At 38.5% G+C, this 15,066-nt stretch overlaps 1 protein-coding gene across 1 annotated transcript in view; it reads left to right on the plus strand.

The window, feature by feature from the left end:
• Nucleotides 1-305: 305 nt before the first annotated feature.
• ctnna2 (catenin (cadherin-associated protein), alpha 2) overlaps nucleotides 306-15,066 on the plus strand; it is a 310,610-nt gene continuing 295,849 nt past the window's right edge. Inside the window, exon 1 of the mRNA XM_023418417.2 lies at nucleotides 306-632. The gene's annotated coding sequence lies outside the window, so the exon portion shown is untranslated. The remainder of the gene's footprint in view (nucleotides 633-15,066) is intronic.

Raw genomic sequence — 15,066 nt, forward strand, 5'->3', positions numbered from 1 at the left:
AATAAAAAAAAAGGTTTCTATCATCCTCACACTTAGTGGCCATATTATCAGCTGTTGAGCCATTACTACATCAAATACTACAACAGCTTTCTGTAGATATTCACATGGTTTCTCTCTAAATGTATAATGGTATAGTTAGACTAGCCTATTAGTAATGTTATTACTACAGCTGGGATCAGCACACACTCCCTCCCAAAATAAAATGTGTACACTGGCGGGGCGCATCATGGGGGCGCATCCTTACGCCAGGAATCACGCATGCGTCAAAGACGGAGACTCTCCAGATTTGACAACCCTGGGATCTACCACACAGCCCACTATATTGCAACGCTCTTCGCTACTGGCGCACCATCATCTGCACCTGCCTACTCTGTTGTTGTGGTTGGAGCGCTGGGAGGGGTCATTATTTCGCAGGCAGCCGTAGGAGGAGGAGGTTTTTCCGAGACGCCGACAGAAGCGTGTAGCCTCGGATTCAGCACCACAGCATTGAGGAAAGCGTCCGGATTGAGTCGATTTTCACCATTCAGTGTGGCTTGAACAGGAGGACACCGTCTTTTTGGGAATACTCAGTGAAACCAAGCGCTGTACACAGTTTGTGGACCTGCAAGAAGTGTCATCTTCAACGGTTAAAGGTGCGTAGTTAGTTAGACGCTGTGTTTTGTCAGCTGGGGTGTTTTTTTTTTCTCTTTTTTTGCTAGCAGCCTGTTAGCGTTACACATGCTGCACTGGCTGACCCGATGTGCTGCTAACATTAGCTCATAGGCGAGGTCCGGCTTTTCATTCATCGCTGTGCTGTAGCTAGTCGGCGGGGTAACTAAATGAATCCCCACACCGCAACACTTTGCAGCTCATTGTACCACAACAGGCTTCCACGGCGTTTATTTGCCGAACAGTGCTATTTTCGCTAGCTGAAATCTCAGTGTCGCCCACTCTGCTAACGGTATCTAAACCGCACTCCGAGCACTGCTATCCAGTGAACCGAGTGCTGAAAGCCTGCTCCGACTGACTTAGTGAGCCTGTCGGGCAGAGACAAGCTAAAGCAGCTAGGCTAGTGAAGCGGCTAAGCTAACTGACACCGGCTACTTTTATGCTAGTAAAATAACGGTCCCACATCTGCAGTAACGACTGTTCAGTCGTCCAGGTAGTGGTTAATAACCCTTCAATTTCGTCACTCGTGTAGAGACCGTTTAGCTTCTTTCCCTCGTTTATTTTTGAAGCGCTCTTAAATTTCTTTGTCTGATAATTTTGCTTCTTTTGTTTAATTGACAATCTTACGCACGGATTAAATAAACTCGCCACTCGTTGACTGCCGCAGCTAAATTACAAGTCATGTAAGTCTTTTGCAAATGGTTTCAAATTTTTTTATTACGCCTTCTCGATTAACTCATTTTAAGTAGCGAAGTACACATCCTTGCCTTGCCTCACCCCTGCAAGTGCAACCTTACTATATAGTGAAGTCTCTATTAGCGCTTTTAACAGTGAGAGCAATTAGTTTAAATAGCCTAACAGGCTGCTTATAACACAGCTGATTCAAGCGTTACAATTTTCAGTGTCAGCTGTCCTACACTGTGCCATTATGGCAAATAATGTGCAAACAGAGTTGTTCAGCTAACGCACTGATGGCAAATCTGTCCGTAGCTTATGTTCAGTCAGTTGTTAAGTGACAAATACCTTTTAACTGCCTTGTATATTATACACTGCTCCTATTGTTAAAATAGCTATTGAAAAACTATAAATCATGAATGGGGTTTGTTTGTTTTGTGTGTTATGGTGGGCTTATGTTTGCTTACATGCATCATTCAGGCCAAGTGCATTCAACAGCGTTGTGTAGCAGCAGGAGTCGGATCAAAACTTCCATGACCTAGTGTAAGTTAGTGTGCAACAGCCTCTTCCTGTAACTGGAGATATGGAATCCCAGAGGCCTCTAGGGGTCACATAGTGGCTGTATTTAGAATCTGAACTTTTGATTGGCAAGGAGGCATGCTCACACTCATGGGCGCTGTGGGTCTCTGTCTTTCCCTCCATATGTTTACCCTGTCATTTTATTAGCTAGAAGACGGGACAGATTGCAAAGGTTGATTCTTTTTTTCTTTGGTAAATCATTTAATTTATTTGTCTACCATGTTGAAAAATGGTTCCAAGAGTGCAAGCTGATATCCCTATAGTACTTCTTTATCAGCCCTTTCTAAAACTCAAAAATAATACATTTACAATGATGTAAAACTGTGAAAAGCAGTAAATCTTCACATTTGAAGGGGAGGGGTCAGCTGTTGGTTGGCATTTTTGCATCTAAAATAATTTAAAGGGCTAACTGATTATGAACATTGCTGTTATCTGTCACTCAGTCAGGATGCATTATAGCATTTACCATGCTTTGACATGGCAGACAACAGCATGATGAGTAAGAAATGTTGTAGTGGCAGTAATTTTGCTTCACAAATACTATATAAACTACTTAGTATGCCTTTTTACTCAATATTAAGTAAGGCCAGACAAGGCAAGAGCTGTGATTCCAGGCTGCCAAGCATGGACAGACTCTTCTCTGCCCTTTGGGAAATATCTGCATATGTGTGTCACTGTCTAACCATCTGCTTAAGACCGTCTTTTATGCAAGACTTATTTGTTTAACCTTTGGGATAATTTTACTGTCATTTTACAGTAGACTACGTCCATTATAATTATGCTGTTATACTAGATTGTTAACCACTGCCATGCATGCTTTAGTAATAGACAAGATGTTTTATCATTTTCTTTTTGACTTGGACACACTTAACAAATAATTTGGTTTGATTTTGTAGAGTAAAACACTTAAGGTGGTTCAAAGGTAGCATATTTGACCATGCTGGTGTCAAAAAGATTTTGTTCTTGATGGAGCAAATCAGCCTGATTGAACTAGTTCTATTCTGAAACACAATTATTTTCAGCTAGTATGTAGCCAATCTCTTATTCCTGACTCCTCATTTGATAATACCAAATTACAGGCTTTGACAGCCACCTGTATGTAATCATCTAAATGTGTTTGGCTCAGTTACTGTATGCCATTTGCAGTATAAAACCTGTTTCTGTCAACGGGGACAAGGAAAAGCCATAATTTATGGGTGAGACTATGCAATCAATGGTAGTCAGGGGTGCATTGTGTTCCCCGTCTCCCGGGAGAGGAAGTGATATTGGCTGAACACCATGGAACCCCCTGTTGTTGTACTGGAGCAAGCTCTGAGGTAGCCATGGTACCCCCACTAACTGGAACAGGATTGCCTCTCTTCTTAGGCCGTCTCTTGCTCCAGCTCTTGCACAAATGTTTGATACTGTTTAAGAGATGAGAGATGAGGCAATACAAACAACACAGAGCAATCAATACTTGTAGGGCTCTTGTCTACCACATCAATTTTAATTCTCCTAACCCCAGGGCTTTGCATTACCCTATGCTGCAATGTGGAACTGCAAACACTCTCACTAGGATTTTAGCTAAACACATATGTCCTCATGTTGTCAAGGGAACATGTTGTGTTCTCAATATATTATTGGTCTCTATGTAAGGACAGGTGATAACTCTTCTATATGAAGTGCATTTCTAGAAACAATAAGAATTACATCACAGTTAGAGAGAAATTTGAGTGATGGTGATTGCTTTATGATGTTTGTTTTGCTACATATAACTTCCCCTTTTTCTTTTCATTGTCAAATACCTGCTACTTGAGCCTACTTAATAATGTTTGACATGGGAATATGTTAACTGTTTATGCGACATTATTCCACATTTGGCCATAAAGACAATTAAAAAAAAGAAAAGAGCGCTTGTTTCAGTGGGGACAATAAAGTAGATGATCCAGCAATGCTTGAAAGTATAGTGTCAGCAGCAGTTTGGTGCAGCAAGAAAGAATTAGGTTATTCTCTTAAATTCCTTTTCATGTTTATTAGTGTGCTCTAAGACCACACCCACAATGCTCATCAAAAGGGCTGCTGCAGTTGAAGTTCATATTGTTACAGCCTAGCTTTATTCTCTATAGGACTATCATTAAAAAAAAAATCCATCCACCCATTACTCATAAATCTGCGAGTGGGTGTGCTTGAATAACATGTCACCAAGGAACTGCTCACAAAGCATCACAAGTTATCAGAAGTCAGACCGATGTTCTGTCTGTTTCTTATGAAGCGGATTAACTTTAAATAAATGAAAAGTGCAAAAGTATGTGCTCTCCTTGTGTCATCACAGCTTGACTTGTGTGGAAATATTTAATCAAAATGTAATATCTTATGCAGCTCGGTTCTTGTATTCAGGTTGCAGCTAAATTTTTAATGGCACTTCAGAAACGTAGGATTTCTGCCCTTTTGGCCAACAAAAGCTGCTAATAAAGCTGCACAGATTTTAAGGTAGAGGGTGGATTCAAAATGTGAATGATTGATCGAGGTTGACTTGATAATGTAGTGTCCAGGTCTTGAAGTTTAAAAAATACATACTGTATGTGTTGTATTGTTTTCGTGTACCTAGTTTGCTTGTGGTGAGTTTATGTCTTATGACTCGGCCTTTGGCAATGTAGCTTTTTTGGGCTGAGTTGCAGTATTGACTTATCAGGCTTTTAGTGTAAGCATTTAGCACTCCACAAAGTAGTCAGTTTCATGAGATGGTGAAACTGCATAAAATGAGAGAATCTCTTGGAAGCCAGCTGGTAAACCACCGTCTTAATTTGCATTTTGCCATATAGTTTACCCATTTTAAAGCTGTTTGAAATTTAAAAGATGTGGAATCATCTGGAAAATCTACAGTAAGGGTCCCACCCTTACTGAAAAAACATTGTAGGTAATGTTTCTGGATAACCAGCCAGTAGCAAGTGGCTGATGGTGAGTGACAGAATTTTTTAAACTTTAAAATAGTCTTTTTGTGCCTTGAAAACCTTACTCTTGGCATTTCTGTGCATATCTTAAATTTAGTTTCATAAATAAATATTACTCTGCAGGGATTGTTTTAAAAGCTAGCTATTCAGATGTCACTATTCCTGGTTTAAAAGTGACCCTGCTAATGATGGATAAGCGTTGAAAGCACAGGGTGATATCACAATGTTGTCATTAAATAGTTTTTCTAAAAGCTTCCAAACTCTCCATCCACAGATATTATTTTAAAAGTCCACCCTATTTCCTTGCTCCTATTTTATCAGGGTTAAGGTTTGGACGAGGTGCTGGTTACGAGATTAAGATCTAAAGCGGCTTCACAGTTGATATGGTAGGGGTTTGGTAAAGTTAGTAGTCTTGCCAACCATTTTGTTTTAGGTATTCTACGTGCAGGCAACTCAAACTGCTCAGATTAGGACTCCAGGTCCGGGAATTATAATTACAAACTTCCAAGATGGTTAGAATTAATTTTACAACAAGTATTGTACTATGTGTACACTTTGGTTTATATACTTGAGGTATGGACATTGTTATTTGTTATGTTAAGTGATCATGTAGTAGATGTGCTCCCTTATTTGACTGGGGGCTCCCAATTGAGCAAGTGTTGGAAATCTGCATGGAAGCATGGAAGCCAGGCAGCTTTCTTTACAAAATTAAAGTTCTTTGATAACAACTTTAATTAAGGGGGGAAATTACCTATGATAAAGTTTTAGTCGTATCAGTGGAAAACATGCACACTGAGAGAGCTTGTATCTCCTCAGAATTGAGAGAGTGAAATTTCTCAGTTCTGAGAAACAACAAAGCATTTATCCAGCTGATGTGGATCAGTTCATCACCGTAACAGCGGGCCATGTTTCACTGTAAGAATCCTTGTTATTCATGCAGACTAGGATGGCCTGAACTGTGAGCATCAAAGACAGTCTTGTTAGAGAAGGAGCTGCATGTCCAAGTCACTTTGAAATTCATAGTCATGGTAAGAAATGGATTCACTTCAGGGTATGTTAGTGATCCAGCACGGCTCGACTTTGTCATTGGAAGCTGTCATAATGATGACTGTTTTTTATATGACTCCAATATACCCTTAAGATAATGAAGTAGCTGTGCAGTATAGGATAGTTGGGATTTGTGCAAATTACTCAGGGCACTTACACATACAAGCAACTTGTCCTGTTCCCTGTTGGTTATTCAAATTTACATGAATGTGTTTTCCTTTGACAAATCTACAAATTTCCTCTGGGGTGATTGTGATACGAAATATGTTCCTGTCTTTGTTCCCACACACTAAAAAATATAATTATTTTCTACCTGATAAGGCGCTAATGAAGTTATAAGGAGAAGGAACTATGAACTAAAACTATTGTTTTTCAGCCTCCACAGTGAAGAGATAAGTCTTAGCTCCATAGAAACAGGCATTCTGTGAATTTTGTACCATGTAGGCATGAATAATTGGACACTAACAATGCAGTTTGATGAGCTGTGGCTAATTTGTCTGCAAACATTTAGGGTCTTTCTCACTTGCACAGCGGTTGTTTCTTTAGTCATAAGAAGTCATGTTAACACACCCCCGGTGCTAGAAAATTCTCTCTCTTCTTCTGCTGTGTCTCTGTCTTCCATTGTGCCACCTTATTGTTTTGATTCTCTCAAAAACAAATCTTTGCGGAGATTCTTGCTAGAGGCCAGTCAGAAGTCTCATCTTCTCAGTTGTTGTGTCCTCCTGATTCCCCACTTTTCTTTATCGCACTCTTATTTCCACCCCCACCAAAGATGACATCTGGGACCAGTATGGGCTCCTAGTGTTGGCCCAGCTCCTCCCCCACAGTGTGTGTGCACTGTCTTGGTGCATTAACTTTTCTATTGTTAGGTGACTGCTTTTCTTCTCTCCTCTTACAGAAAATCTATATGCTGACCAGGGGCGATTCTAGGATTTGACATCCAGGGCTTAGCCCAGAAGCTTGGAATGGGTGGCTGGGGACATTTAATTTTTTTTTTTTTTCCAGAAGTTAAATACATGCATTTCATGAAATTTGAAATGAACCTCTTAAGTCAAGATAAGATAGATCTTTTCTATAAATAAACCAAAAACTGGGGTGTTAAAGGCTTAGAATGTGCCAGCTGCTTAGTGATTTTCCCAGAAATGCTTGACAGTGCAATGATTGCATACATTTTTCAGTGTCTTCCCCACTTTCTCAGAAATTATTGTCATTTGTATGTAAAGTTTGCTTCCTGTTGTACTTTCTGTGACTCCTACAGTCACTCACAGTTACCCATTGTTAACCTAGTGTTTTATCCCATGAAAAGAACGAGATCATTTCTGTGCATTTCTAAACAACAAATTCAATTCCTCCAATACAATACAGTGCATTGGAGTGAAGATTTCTTTTTTACAGGTACTAGTAGATAATAACATTTACGTGATGGACATGAAATAATGTACTACAAATGTAAAATAGGCATGTGTGACTTTAAAAGGGCACAATTAATACAGTAAATGACAAAATTGATCGAATTGATATAGATACTTTCACAATTCACTTGGTTTGGAAAACTGGTAGAACAAATACTTAATGTGTGTTAGAACATGTGGCAGTTTTGCTTCCCAACATTATTCAGTTTGACATTGTATTCATGTTAGATGCTTTCTCCTTGGGAGGGGTATTATTTTGTTTTGTTTCAACCAATCAGCAGCAACTGACATATTGCTGCTGCTGCTGCTGCTGTCCTTTTTAGTTGACATGGAAGCTGTGGGAGATGTTGCCAAGAGCTAACATTTTGTAAGTTGATTGAATTTACAATGACTCATTCATGCCACCATTTTTGTGGACAATTTTCTGATACCATTGTTCTGCCTCTGGCACAGATAGATGACGTCCTCAGTCTCAATTCCACATACAAAGCTGTGATTGGCGTGGTGGTTGTTGTTGTTTTTTAAACAGAAAACAGCTGTCAGTGAGCTACAAAAGCAGACTTATTTGAATAGCTGAAAAAAATTAAAGATGTGGGCAGCAGTGGCAGCAGCTTGTAAACAAGATGCTGAACCGCTGGACTGTATTTTTTATTTATCTCTTAGGCAAATGTATGTACTATAATGACATTACATAGATTACATTACATTTACTCATGGCAGACACTTGTACCCAAAGTGATTTACAAGTGAGGGAGGTGCAAGGAGGTGAATCAGTTTTGTTTTGTTTTGAGTTGAAATTGCCATTATCAGTGTTGGCTGTGTTATGTGTCTCATGGTGAGACATGCTCGCTCTAAAGCTTGAGTGACTCCATGCTGACCTGATACTAAACAATGAGAAGATTTCCAATTGTTACATTTCATAATAATTGTCTGTCTCTTGGAGCCAACACACACCCTTATTATGTCCACTACTATAATATCTCTTACTGTTCTAAAGAACATTAAAAGCATAGAAAAGAATGACCCTAGCAAGGCCAATCATGCTGACATTTGAACATCTGTGAAAGACATTTATGGAATGCAGTCTCCCCTTTGCTTCTACCTCTTAGAATTAGTTTCTGTCTCTGTACGGATTCTGTAGTTGAAGCTACATACCTCTATTGCAGGCCCTGTTTTATTTAGTGTTTTGTCAAAAAAATCCATTGCTGGATACAGTTTTTGACAGGACATCAGGATGACACTTTGAATCTAGCTTGTTAAAGTGGTTAGACATTGCACTTTTTCAGTGATTTTGAACCTCCCAGCCCGAAAGGCACACAACACAGCTGTGGTAGATAACTTAAGTCCATGGCTTAGATTTATTTCTATGTTTTTGTCTTGAAATAGAGTATGTGCTGTAAAATAGCAGATGGCTGGGCTAAATCTGTAATATAATAAATTTAAGGTTAAATATAAGCGTAAGTGAATAATGAAAGGGGTTTAAGTTAAGTCAGTTTTGTCATATAGCCCAAAATCAGTTTCAGAGTGCTTCACAGTCTGTAAGCCTATAAATGGGAACAGTTAACTTTATAGTACTATAGTCACTAATTATATAAATGTAAGTATTTTGATTTCATTTGACATTTAAATTTGTGTGTTTGAAGCTTTTGCGAATGTAGACGCAATGGAAGGGGACTTTTTCTTTAGTTATTGAATAAAAGGTTTTGAGCATGCAAGATGGCATTTATGTCATAGTTTAAACCCAATGTCTGATGTGGGATTATAAACCTGTATTCAACCTGTATTTGACCCATTTATATTAGATTACTGTCATGAGTTAATTCCACAACATTATGGCTAACTGATGACTATATTGTAGTGGGTTAATCCCACTGTAGACTGTCATGGGTTAGTCCCTAGTATGCTGTAGTTATGACTTGTATTCTTTCTATTTGCAGTCATTGTTAGGCTATCATTGGTAGGTGAGTGAACTGAGTGTTGTAAGTTTCTTACTTCTTACTTTCTTTCTTCTGTCACCTTTGGAGTGTTAATGCAACAAGCACCACTAGTCATATTCAATTGTCTGTGAGATTAAGAAGAGCAGAATTTATGGTTAAGAGGGTTATAAGTCACTAGCAATATCTACCATACTGTTACAGCAATCCTATAATCATTCTAGTAAAACAAATGATAATCCTATAGTTAAAAAAGAAAACTGTGTTCCTTCTACCAAATCAAAGGAGAGCACTGTCTGCTGCGTTGAGGGCAGGGTTGCAAACCAGTTCAAATGACAGTCATTATCCCATTCGTACTGACGGCAAATGCACTATCACCCTGTCAAAACACTTTTGTGGAATGGCTTTTAGAAATGTCTTTGATTTAACAAAGTGCAGGAAATGATTGTAGCTGCCACAGGTCAAAATGGAAAGTTAAATTCACCTTGTATCAATAGTGTTTAACAAACAGATGTTAAATTGGTGCTGGAGTGTACTGGATGAGGGGGAAAAGTTAAATCTTGCCTGCAAGGCAGGAGATTAACAAATTGATTAATGAGTAAAACTCAATTAGATGAGTTTGTTTTCACAGTATGGGGAAGACTGTATGTGATGTAGACAACAAAAATGTAGATATAACATGATTAACAGTACCCCTGTTGAGCTTTCTTAACTAAATTTATATTTACATTTAGTGTCTCTCACCTAAGAAGCCTGTCCTTGAGGTCCTTTCACATAAAACATTTGCAAAGCAGATTCTTAAAAATATTTTATATCCTGATTTGTTTAACATTCCCATCACTGATCAGTAGAATGTATATGTGCACACAAATACGAACAAAACATTGCTCCTAGTGTTACTAGTTGTTAAAAACTCCACAGGTTTACTTTTATCACCATACTCTTGCTGCTAGAGCATTTTATAAGATTCCTGCAAGGTTGTGAATCTTGCCATGTGTAAGTAATTAACACAATTGTTTTAAACCTGATCAGTTTGGCACCAAAATGTGATTACAATGGAAAGCAGTCAACTCCTCTGCTTTGGCCATTTTCTGTTGACACAGATAAATTGCTGTGTAGTTGTGGTGAAAGAGCAAATATCATTCAAACTTCCCTTTGGAGAGCTATTACAGCCAAATCCCTCTAACAGTGCATAGCCATGCACTTAAGAGTTCATCTTGGGAATTAGTTGGGTGGTACCCAAGTGTTCATCATATGCTTTGACTGCAACATTCAACCAGTACACTTCACCAGATATACACTCATCTTCTGCTTTGACATTCTAATTTTTGACATTCGACTTGTGTCCGAAATGTATTTTGTATTTTCGTGGAATATTACAATTGCAATTATGTCTGCTTAAACACAGTGTAAATACATGGATAAATAAATAAATAATAAAAATACAAACATTAAATAATAGTTTGTACAATTGTTAAAGTACTGAAGGCATTATATGCAAATGTGCAGGAGAGCTGTAGTCCACCTGGAATATAAGAAAGTGATGACTTTGTTATTTTAGCAGTGAAAGAGGATAGTAGTGGTAGCAAGTAGCAAGTTCCAAGTAAGGTTGGAAATACAGTGGTGAGGGGTGTTAATATTTATGAAGCCCTCAAAGTCAATCCCATTATTTATTTATTTTTTTACGTTTTCTAATAACTTACTTTTGCTATTTATTAACACTGTTATATGATTTATACTTAAGTCATTGACGCCACAGCATGACTAAACATCTTAAATATCTTTTGGTGACAACACAGGACATTAATTCAGTAAGCAACAAATGTTTGTCTTCAGTTCTAAAAAAGTTTTATGGCATTATATGACTCACATAACTATGGGCCACATACTGCAATGTAAATGAGACAAGTAAGAATATGGCATCTGCTACTGAACAGGTGTGTAGTATGTGTAATGAATATCACCACATACTATTGGGTTCTAAAGACTGATATCAGTTGTCAGAGTATTGTTCTTATATACAGTATGTAGCAAATGATGTTAAGTGTTTCCTGTACTGGCAGTGTTAGTCACTTGGCTACAGAATAGAGGAAATGTCTTCATCCAAGTGTTGCTCTGGTTGTTTTGCATGCTTAATCCTAGTTTGTTTTTAAAGCCTGATTTGGGCTGCTCTCTCTCTCTCTCTCTCTCTCTCTCTCTCTCTCTCTCTCTCTCTCTCTCTCTCTCGCTGTCTCTCTCTCTCTCTCTCTCTGTTTGTTTGTTTGTATGTGTTTGTAGTTGACACTTAATTTTGTACTGTAGTGTGCTCATGTGCTGTGGGAACTTACAACTTAGACTTGGCAGTAATGATGAACGGAAGCCTTCAGAATGACAGAAGCTTCCAACTTCTTTTTGATGATGACCACGTTTAACCACTATGTAGTCTTTATTTTTTTATCTGAATTGTGCTGTTCAGCAGCAGACACTCATAGTTTGTTATCTCTAGATTGTTGGTTTAATCATGTGTTTATTTTTTTGAAACATACTTTCCCTTCTGTTAACATTCGTAAGTGCTGAGGCCTGACTTCCAGACACCGAGGCTGATCAATGCATGATGTGCTCAACTCAGGCCACTGACATTGAACATGAACACACGTTTGAGGTGTCCCGATATATGGACAAATTCCAACCAAGCAGGGGCAGGTGTTTTCAGAAGACGTGTTACTGTTTTAAGAGTGTTTATTCAACATTGCAGTGTATGTATTATGTTTTTAAAGAAGGGTTTTGAATTCCTACGAGAACAAGCCTGCTGTGAGAATTTCACAGGTTGTGCTCTACTTTGATCAGCCTATTTTGGCCGCTGTGAGAACATGGCTCTGGAGAGCAGCGATATGACAGGTTGAGCCTTGACTTCTGCTTTTAGAGACTCCCCCACTGCTCCATGCAACCGTGTATGTGCTTAACTTGCTTTGAATCTGGGTCAGCGCAGTGTTGGCATATTAACTTTCCATAATGACAAATGACAGGGATTTTAGTCACAAAGTTAGTGTCATATGGTAAAGAAGCTCTGATGCCCATTTTATGCAGTGCAAGCAGAGTTTAAACTTTTGAATATTTTTATCTGTGACGAATATGCATGTATTTGCAGAACTTCAGGGCAAAGAATACTCAGAGAAAAAGTTCAGTCTTTCTGAAAGCCCACAACATATACCATTTTAAAGGCATTTCACCCTTGTATTGTAGCAAGACAAAGAATTAGCTGAACATTAACTTACTTCATTGGGAGTCCATCTCTCCCTTGGCATACTGTTTTGCAGAATTCTGCTTGTGTCTGTGTCTATGAGGAGATCTAGCAATAAATTCAAATCTTTGATCCCTTTGAGTGTTCAAAAAGCTCTCAGTCTCAAGGACTGTCTTGTTGCGCTCACAGGTTTTGGTATTCTTTAAACATTTTGTCCATGTTTTTGTAAAGAACTTTTCTATTGTGTCGATGGTTTCCTCAGGAACACACGGTTTAGCAGTAACATAATGAACCTTAAAACTTCTTTCTCATTAGGGTTTGATTTTATTGTTTAAGCATCAACCTTGTGATTCTTACTTTATTCTCTTATGGATTTATTGTGTTGTGTAAATTTTGTGTTGTTGCTAAATGTAAATAAAGACTAGGAATTTAGAAATACTAAACCCTGTTTGTTTAGGCACTGGATTTGACCTTATTTCTCTGCCCCCTTATTTCTCTACTCCGCTGCTTATCGTGTATTAACCTCATTTGTTAATACATTCATGGTAGTGACATTAATCCATGGAAACGTGGACTCGCAGAGGGAGGTGTCTTGATTTGTATTCTGCCTTTAAGACCAGATGAGATATGAGATAAGAGATGGTGACCCCCAAAGGAGAGAATTGAAATCACACTATAATACACTTACTGAGCCCTGAATATGCAGTTGATGTACTTTAGATGTACGTGTGAATGAATCATGAGAGTTGAACATAGGTCTACATAATTAAATCTGACTGTCTTTGCTATGCATGAATGACATATTCCTCTGTTGATTCACTGTTCCTTATATTAAGGATCTAGGTCTGCATCTAGCTCTCCATCAAAATACACATGCCTGTATATAATCATGCTGATAGGATAAGGCGGCCATGATTTATTTAGGATACCTACAATATAGCCAGCATATTAGGGCTTTGTGTGGGCTGAATAGAACAAAGTCTAAAGTGAATCACATAAATCTTATGGTTATGATAAATGGACATTTACATTTATTTTATTGTCATTTATAGGAAAAATGTAATGAAATTTTGTAGGTTCATGCATCACAGCAGTTACAGACAGCATTCAAGAGTTATGGCAGATGAATAATGTCAAATACACCATGTGTATTAAATCTGGGAAAAACTGGTATGACATAACTAAAAACAAATGAAAAAGCTTTTTTATGGTCATCCAAATGCATACCAATATTATTGACTAGATACATTTTTTCAAGTGGTGGTGAAAAATTGATGGGAAATCTGTTTATGAGGAAATGGGCATTGCCTACACTGATAGTCATCCTGAAGCAAAAAAAGCAAAGCACAAACATACAGGGCCACAAACATTACCTCCTTAGAGGTATAAATGGCTCAATAATTTGTGGCATTTGGTGAATTCTAAAGACTGGTAAAATCCAGCCATCCATTTGTCCATTTTTATCTGTTTATTCTTTTCATAGCTGTGGGCGGGATGGAGCCTAACCCAGCATGCAGTGACCTGGACTAGTCACCAATCTGTCAGGGTTAACACAGCCACATGCACACACATACAGTATGAGAGAGTTTGTAGTTTATTTGGGCTGCATATCTCCTCACTGTGGGAGGAAACAAAAGTTGAAGTGGTTCTCATTATTATGTACATAAATAAACTCTGTTTATGGAACAACACGTAAGTTAAGATCCATCAGGTTAGAATTAGTAATCTGCTGATCTTTGAACCTGTATGTATTTGACTTCCTGTTGGAGACTAGCATGGTGCAGTAGCAGATGGAGCAGTGGCAGAAGGCAGGCTGAATGATGCCTCTCAATAGAGGAGCAGTTGGTAGGGTGCAACCGAGTGTGTTTTGAATTACATTTGGACCCCACTTTATAAACTGCCCCAGTTAATGCAACAAAACTAGTGTGTAATGTGTATCAGTTTGTAGAAGTGGTAAGGTTTATCTGAATATAGAACGCTCTATTCCCCTGTTGCATGCAGAGTCCCTTCAAAGCAAGCATATGCAACCCTGTATGACTAATGATAATTTGTCCAAACATCAGCAATTCAGCAATGATGCCTTGCAGTGCAGTAGTGCCTTTAACTACAACACCAAAACCACCACAGAAATCCCCTGCCCCTTGCCACATGTGATGCCAGTTTGTGTTAGTAGGGCGAAAGTGTTGAATAGTACAAGTCACTGCCATGATCTGTTTTCTTTCGTATTGCCAGTAGACTGCTGGATGCGGTGGCTCTGGACGAGACGTGCTCAATCAATACAGACACAGGAACAGAACCCTGACTCAGCAGAATATCTGTCTTAACTGTCACCACCGTGTTTGCCTGCTTTGTTGAGATGCACTGATCATCCTGCCACGGCTTTCTTTTTTCAGTTATGCATTTTAAACACCAAAGTAACAACAGAGGGCCTTGGAGATGTATTTTTACTTGAATTAAGACCACCATATATCAATCACTTTTGGCAAACCAATACCAATGGCAAGAAACACAACTATTTTAGTAAATATGAATTTACATCAATTCCTCACAAGATCTAGTACTAACAAATAATACTATTTAGGCACCACCTTTGAACTTGTATTTGCAGTAGCGGAAAGTCT

The sequence above is a fragment of the Seriola lalandi genome, unplaced genomic scaffold (assembly GCF_002814215.2).
Source record: "Seriola lalandi dorsalis isolate HSWRI2012SDOR001 ecotype SW California unplaced genomic scaffold, Sedor1 jcf7180002054582, whole genome shotgun sequence".
In the NCBI taxonomy this organism is placed as follows: domain Eukaryota; kingdom Metazoa; phylum Chordata; class Actinopteri; order Carangiformes; family Carangidae; genus Seriola; species Seriola lalandi.